This window comes from Lolium perenne, chromosome 7 (genome assembly GCF_019359855.2).
Source record: "Lolium perenne isolate Kyuss_39 chromosome 7, Kyuss_2.0, whole genome shotgun sequence".
Classification (NCBI taxonomy): domain Eukaryota; kingdom Viridiplantae; phylum Streptophyta; class Magnoliopsida; order Poales; family Poaceae; genus Lolium; species Lolium perenne.
Genome location: NC_067250.2, coordinates 333,047,864 through 333,054,735, shown reverse-complemented (window position 1 = coordinate 333,054,735; position 6,872 = coordinate 333,047,864).

The window sequence follows — 6,872 nt, the reverse complement described above, 5'->3', positions numbered from 1 at the left end:
GAAGTCTACAACGAGCTCGAAAAGCTGTTCGGCGGATGCGAAGTAAAACATATCAGCAGATTGAGCAATGACGAAGCCGACGTTCTTGCAAACATCGGGTCGCAATGCCTCACAGTACCGCCAGGCGTATTTTGGGAAGAGATAGCAGAAAGATCTACGAAGTCGACAAAACCAAGGAAGAAGGCGAAGAAACCCACGGGGGCTACCAAGGAAGAGCAGGAGGAAGAAGAGGATCAGGATTTGGTCATGATGATACAGGTACCATGGATGCAAACATACATAGCATACATCATGCGGAAAGAGATACCCGAAGATCCAGTTGAAGCAAGGCGAGTTATTCGACGATCACGAGCTTTTACTGTGGTCAAAGGGGAGCTATACAAACGAAGTATTTCGGGAGTATTACAAAGGTGCGTTACACCCGAAGAAGGAAGGCTGATCCTGAAAGATGTACACGAAGGGATTTGCGGTCACCACGCGAGTAGCCGAGCTATTGCTGCAAAAGTCTTTCGAGCTGGATTTTACTGGTTGACAGCGATAGAGGACACAAAAGAGATAGTGCGAACCTGTGATGCGTGCCAGAGGTTCGCCGCGAAACCTCACTCTCCAGCGGCAGAACTGATGCCAATACCCTTGTCGTGGCCTTTTGCTCAATGGGGCCTCGATATGGTGGGAAAGTTACACAAGTCTTGGCCAGGAGGAAAAGAGTATATGCTGGTAGCTGTCGACAAATTCACAAAATGGATAGAAGCGAGGCCGATAAATTCACCAGACGGAGCATCCGCAGTTAAATTCGTAAAAAGTCTCGTCTTCCGATTTGGCGTGCCACACAGCATCGTCACAGACAACGGCAGTAACTTCACATCCAATGAGTTCAAGGATTATTGCGAGGAAGTGGGTATCAAGCTAAACTTTGCATCGGTCGCACACCCGCAAACCAACGGTCAAGTCGAGAAAGCCAATGGAATAATCTGCAATGGCATCAAGAAACGCTTACTAGGGCCATTGGAAAAAGCTCGACACACCTGGCCAGAGGAGCTGCCCAGTGTACTATGGAGCATACGAACAACACCAAACACAGCGACACAAGAAACTCCGTTTTTCCTGGTTCATGGAGCAGAAGCGGTGCTACCAATTGAGATAGAACACGATTCTCCACGTGTCGCAGAATATGATGAAGAGGCGTCGAGAAAAGCGTTAGAAGATGATGTCGACGCACTTGACGAAGCCAGAGATGAAGTCCTCTCTCGAGTAACTAAATATCAGCAGGACCTCAAGAATTATCACAGTCGACGTTTGCGGCCAAGATCCTTTCAGGTGGGAGATCTAGTCCTTCGGCTCACGCAAAAAAGTCATGAAAAGCTCGAGTCACCATGGCTCGGACCTTACATCGTCACAGAAGTAATTGGAGGAGGAGCGTACAGGATAAAGGACAAGAAAACAGGAGTGGAAGAGCCAAATCCCTGGAACGTGGCGCAGCTCAGGCGGTTCTATGCCTAGAGTCAAAGTACAGTCCTTGTAAAGCTTCAATGTACTGAAACGCCCGCGAGTTTTCAGACGCACTCTTTTCCTTTTTCGGGGCACCGAGTGGGGCCGGGAAAGGTTTTTAATGAGGCGGGCTCGCGGCGCTGCAATATAACAAAGATAGTTGAGACATACGCTTATTCAGCAGGCTCGGGGGCTCACGCCTCAGACTTGCAAAATATGTTCCTGACAAAATCTCGCCTTGGTATAAAAATACCTCGCGAACTAAACGTTCTCCAGAATATTTTCGCCTTGGTATAAAATACCTCGCGAACCAAACGTTCTCTACAATTTTTCCGCCTTGGTATAAAATACCTCGCGACGTATCAACAAAGAAAGAACAGCTTATTCGTTGTACAATATAGAAAGTGACTTCAAAGCATTCAAGAGTTCCGAGAAAACAATCAAAGAAAGAATTAATGCCGACCTAGTATGTTATCTATGTTCAGCCGATTTGAAGAGCGAGTACTATGTTCAGCATAGCTGCCCTTAACGAAGAATTCGGAGTCCATCCGAAGAAGTTCATCCATCATATCTTCGGCAACGGGAGTCACATGATCATCAATTTTTCCGACGTCCCTACTCTTCTTCGCCATCTTGGCCAGACACTTGGAAACAATTTGGCTCATATCAAATTTAGGGTGGCAGATCTTGATCATCATCATAGCAAATCTCGCGCCAGCAGAAAGTTGGGCCCGAACAAATCCATGGATTTTGGGAGCATCTCGAAATTTCTCCATTAAACCAAGAAGTGTATCAGGTGCGTCGTTGCGAGGAAACATTGTCTTGTAAACAAGAGTCAAGGTCCATGTGCAAAAATCCAAGAAGTCGCGAATCTGGGAAGCGCGGTCCTGAAACCTAACAATTTGTCGGGTCCGTTCTGGGGTAGCCCAGAACAGAGAACCATGGTCAAGGGAAAGATTAACCAGGAGGTTAGTCCTAGAATTTACCCTCTCTTCTTCAGCAGCAGAGTCAAGAAAGGAACCTATCAAGAAATAGTGCACGAGCTTTAAGGACAGAAGAAATGGCGACAAAGCAGAAGGTACTGTGAACATCTAAAAAGTGGCGGCAAACATACCCGACATATCTGCGCTAGCCTCATTCATCAACTCTAGCATGAGACTTTCGCGAGCGGTGGCTTTCTTAACCTCGACAAGGGCGGCCTCCTTAGCATCCAAAGCTTCTTGGGCTTGCTGAAGCGCAGTTTTCTCAGCTTCTAGTGCCTTGCGAGATTGCTCCATCATCACAAGCGTTTGTCTCTTTGCCTGCTGAAGTTGCTGTCGAAGTTCATCCAGTTCTTGCGGCAAGGTATCGTCGACAGGTGCAGTATCAGCAAAAGTTCTCCTCGCGCGAGAAGAAGAAGCCGACACATTGGAAGGAGTGGAAGTTGAAGTATAGTTATCAAATATCAACTGAAATATAAACAGGATAAAATCAAACGACGAGCAAAGATAGAAGTTCTTCATTGATCTTTCGGAATAATTACAAAGGCATTACAGCGGAGCTAAGGAAATACGTGTCGCCAAATGGCTACTTTGGCGACAAGAGCAAAAGAAACATAGAAAGAAAAATAAAGAGGCATGCAACTAGACCTCCGGCCTTGATGAGCTGGGAGTCGGAGTTGGCTTGATCCCGAGATAAGCCAAGATCTTCTTTGTGTTGGGCTTGGATGCCTTAATCAACGACCTCCATCTTGATTGCTCTATCTGCTCGGTGTCGCCAACTTTCGTCCAATCAACAGCCTGTTGACTGTCAGCAACCAAAGCGACAGTGCTTTCGACAGCAACCTTCATATTTTCTTGGCGCATCTTCAATCCAAGGTCCTCCGGTGTATTGAACATCTTAGCAAGGTTGAGGAAAGTCGCAGGCTCCTCCTTCCTCGGGAAGAAGTAGGGGAACAATGCCGACAACACGGCGCCAGCATTCGACACACCTTCACGAATTTCGGATCCATGAAGCTCCAGATATGAAAGTGCGTCAAGGACAGGGTCATTGACAGGATTCGTCAGATCAAAATCTTGGTTTGTTTGGGTTGTCAAGGAAACAAAGCACTAGTGAAAAGATAGGAAACAACGATTTTCATAAAAAGAGAAGGGGTCAGCAAAATTACTGAAAGTGCGGCGACTCTGAGTTTTCAAGCGCTTGAGGATTCCTTCTTCACGAGAAGCTTGCGCAGCTTTGTGCTCATCCAAGGCAGCTGTAGCATCCTCGAGTTTTTTCTGTAGTTCCTCGACACCAGCAGCTTTCGCCTTGGCATCATCAGCTTCGGCCTCGGCTTTGCTAGCAGCAAGTTCGGCTTTCTTGCAAGCCGCCTCACTTTGCTCAAGTTTTCGAGCAAGTGCGTCGGCGCGTTCGTTGGCCTCTGCAAGTTTCTCTGTCGAGATACGAAAAAGAGAGAGAAGAAAGATCAAAAATCGCGACAAGCAATAGGAGTAAAAAGTCAAGGAAAAGCACCAAGTATATAAGTCGTTACCTTCGGCTCTATTAGCATATTCACGGTACCCAATAAATTGGGAACCGATGCGGAGAAGATCCTTGATCATCGGCTGTTCAACGTAAACATAGCAAGAGAAACATCGGCATGAAAAAGAAACAAGGTGTGGAAAAACAAAATAAGGAAAATAAAGATGTCGACAAGCTTACATCATCTAGGAGCGGAGTCGACGGACTGCCCAACTGAGGGGCAGGTTCAACAATCTTTTCAACCCTTGTCCTTTTTGGTGAAGGAGCAAGGGGGCTTGATGGTGGAGTAGTGGTGATGACGTTTCGTTGAGGAGGCGAGTTTTCTTCTCCTTCAACCAGCGTGTCTGAAGCAACTACAGTACGTGACGTGCTTGTCCGAGGAGCTACGTCAGTAGTTGGTACTTCTTCTTCGTCATCACTGTTGATCAAAGAATCGGTAGCATAAAAAGCAAGATAAGATAGATATTTCGAGTACAAAAATAAAAGAGACATAAAAACGACTTACGAGCTGACGAGGGATTCAACATAAGGATCGTAAGCTGCCTTCGGAGGAGAAGGGACAACTTCTTCAGCCTTAGAGGTGCCAGAGTCATCGGCATCAGCCCTTTTCCTCTTGTTCCTTGGAGAAACAGCAGGAGGAAGGGATTGCGTCGATTCACTGGTTTCAGATTCAACTTCTCTTTCGTGAGAAGCCGCAGATTTATGAGAACCCGCGACTTCACTTTCAGGAATAGAAGAACCTTGAGTATCTTCGGCAACAATGGCCTGTTCTTCGACTTCTCCATCCTCAGGAAGAGGAGGAAGGGAAGCCATAGTAGGATGGTTCTGCAAGAAAATAGCGACAAAAGAAAATTAGCGAGATACCAATACAATGAGATGCAAGGAAAAGTCTAGAACAAGACAAAAACTCGAGAAGACAAAATACCTCGGGAAGAGGATTGGAAGCACTGTATGGTTCAACTCGACAAGAGGAGGGAATAGGATCCTTCTTGGCTAGTTTAGAAACTCTTCGAACCAATTTCTCCAAGTCCTTTACAGAAAGGTCGTTGGAGATTCTGTTGGCGTCGTTTTTACCAGAATACGTCCAAAGGGGATTTTTGCGAGCCTGAAGAGGCTGCACTCTAATCTTAAGGAAGTAGGCAGTGATTTGAACACCAGACAGCTCTTTGCCTCGAGTGTTTTGGAGATGATGAATACGAGACATGAGTGCCTCTGTCGCTTTTTTCTCTTCCTCAGAAGCTTCGGCATCCCAGGAACGGCGGCGCTGAATTCTGGCACTTCCGTCGAAAGGAACTATGTTGTGTTCAACGGAGTTGGCGCTTTCTTCGTGAATATAGAGCCACTTTTTGTGCCATCCTTGGACAGAATCAGGAAATCTGACGTCGAAATAGTCGACATCAGAACGAACACAGATAACAACGCCACCTATGTTATAAGTGACGTTGTGAGAGCCATTGCGGCGGAGGCAGAAGATGCGTTTCCACAGAGCCCAATTGGGAGGGATTCCGAGGAAACATTCGCAAAGTGTGATGAAGATGGAAATGTGAAGGATGGAATTGGGGGTCAATTGGTGCAGTTGAATCCCATAAACAAAAAGAAGACCGCGGAGGAAATCGTGGATTGGGGTCGAGAGGCCGCGGATGAGATGATCAACAAAACTAACCCGATACTCCATTGGAGGCTTGGGGTAGCTTTCTTCGCTAGGAAAGCGGATGGCGTCCTCCTTCTTCATGAGGCCAAGCCTCTTCAGCATGTTGGTGTCTTGGTTGGAAATTTTGGATCTCTCCCACTCAAGATCCTCGGCGGTCATCTTGGATTCCGGAGTGCTGTGGCGAGTCAGGCGCGCACGCGGTGGCATTAATGGCAATGGCAGAGCAATGTGTGTGAGTGCGGAAGATCAGAGAAAGATTGGGCGCAGAAGAAGCTTTTGCGAAGAGGAACAGGTGAGCGGCGCAAGCGAGGGGATGAACGGAGGTTGAAGAAAGGTTTATATAAGAACTTGGCGAAGCAATATACCGTTGGATGAGGAAATCGTGCGGTAGAGAAAGATCTTGCAGATAAAGGGTAAATTGGTATTTTTACTGGGATGGAACGGAACAGGCGCTACAGTACGTGCGCCAGGAAAAGCGGAGGATGTGTGTCCCCCACTTGCACGACGTGTCAACGTGGTGGAAGCAGTGGACCCACAAAGCAGTAAAATTGCGACTATTAACAGCAATGACATAACTTCGCTTAAGGAAGAAACTTTCGACAAGAAAAGTAAGGGAAGATTGGCGGCAGAATAAGTTATTGAATACTTCGGGAGCCTTTGATCAAATACAAGTTTTTGCCCAAATGCTCGGGGGCTACTTTGAAAAAATAAAAATTGAGTACGACAATATAGAAATTGCGGGAGCCTATGATCAAACGCAAGCTTTTGTTCATAGCCTCGGGGGCTACTCCCATCGGGAGCGCTGTTCGCGCACCCGAGAGATAAAAAGAAGAAAATATTGGGAGGAAAGACAATATAGCGACAAGATGCATTAGAATGTTGAGCCTACAACCAAGCACAAGTCCTTGGCTGTAGCCTCGGGGGCTACTCCCATCGGGAACGCTGTTCGCGTGCCCGATGAAAATTATCAAGAAGAGAAAAGAAAGAGAATTCAAAGAAAAAGAAGAAAGAAGGAGCATATTTTGAGTTATAAAGATAACTCTGCATATACTCCCATCGGGAGAATGATATAAGTCATAAATTGACTCGAGAAAATGTGCTATTCCAACAGCCGAATAAGCACTCGACAATATATTCTCAGAACGCCAAAAGTTGCGAATTCTGAATGCCGCAAAACACTGCGAAGGTAAGACCCCAGATCCGTTCTGTGCGGCGTGGCATCGCCAAAGACTGC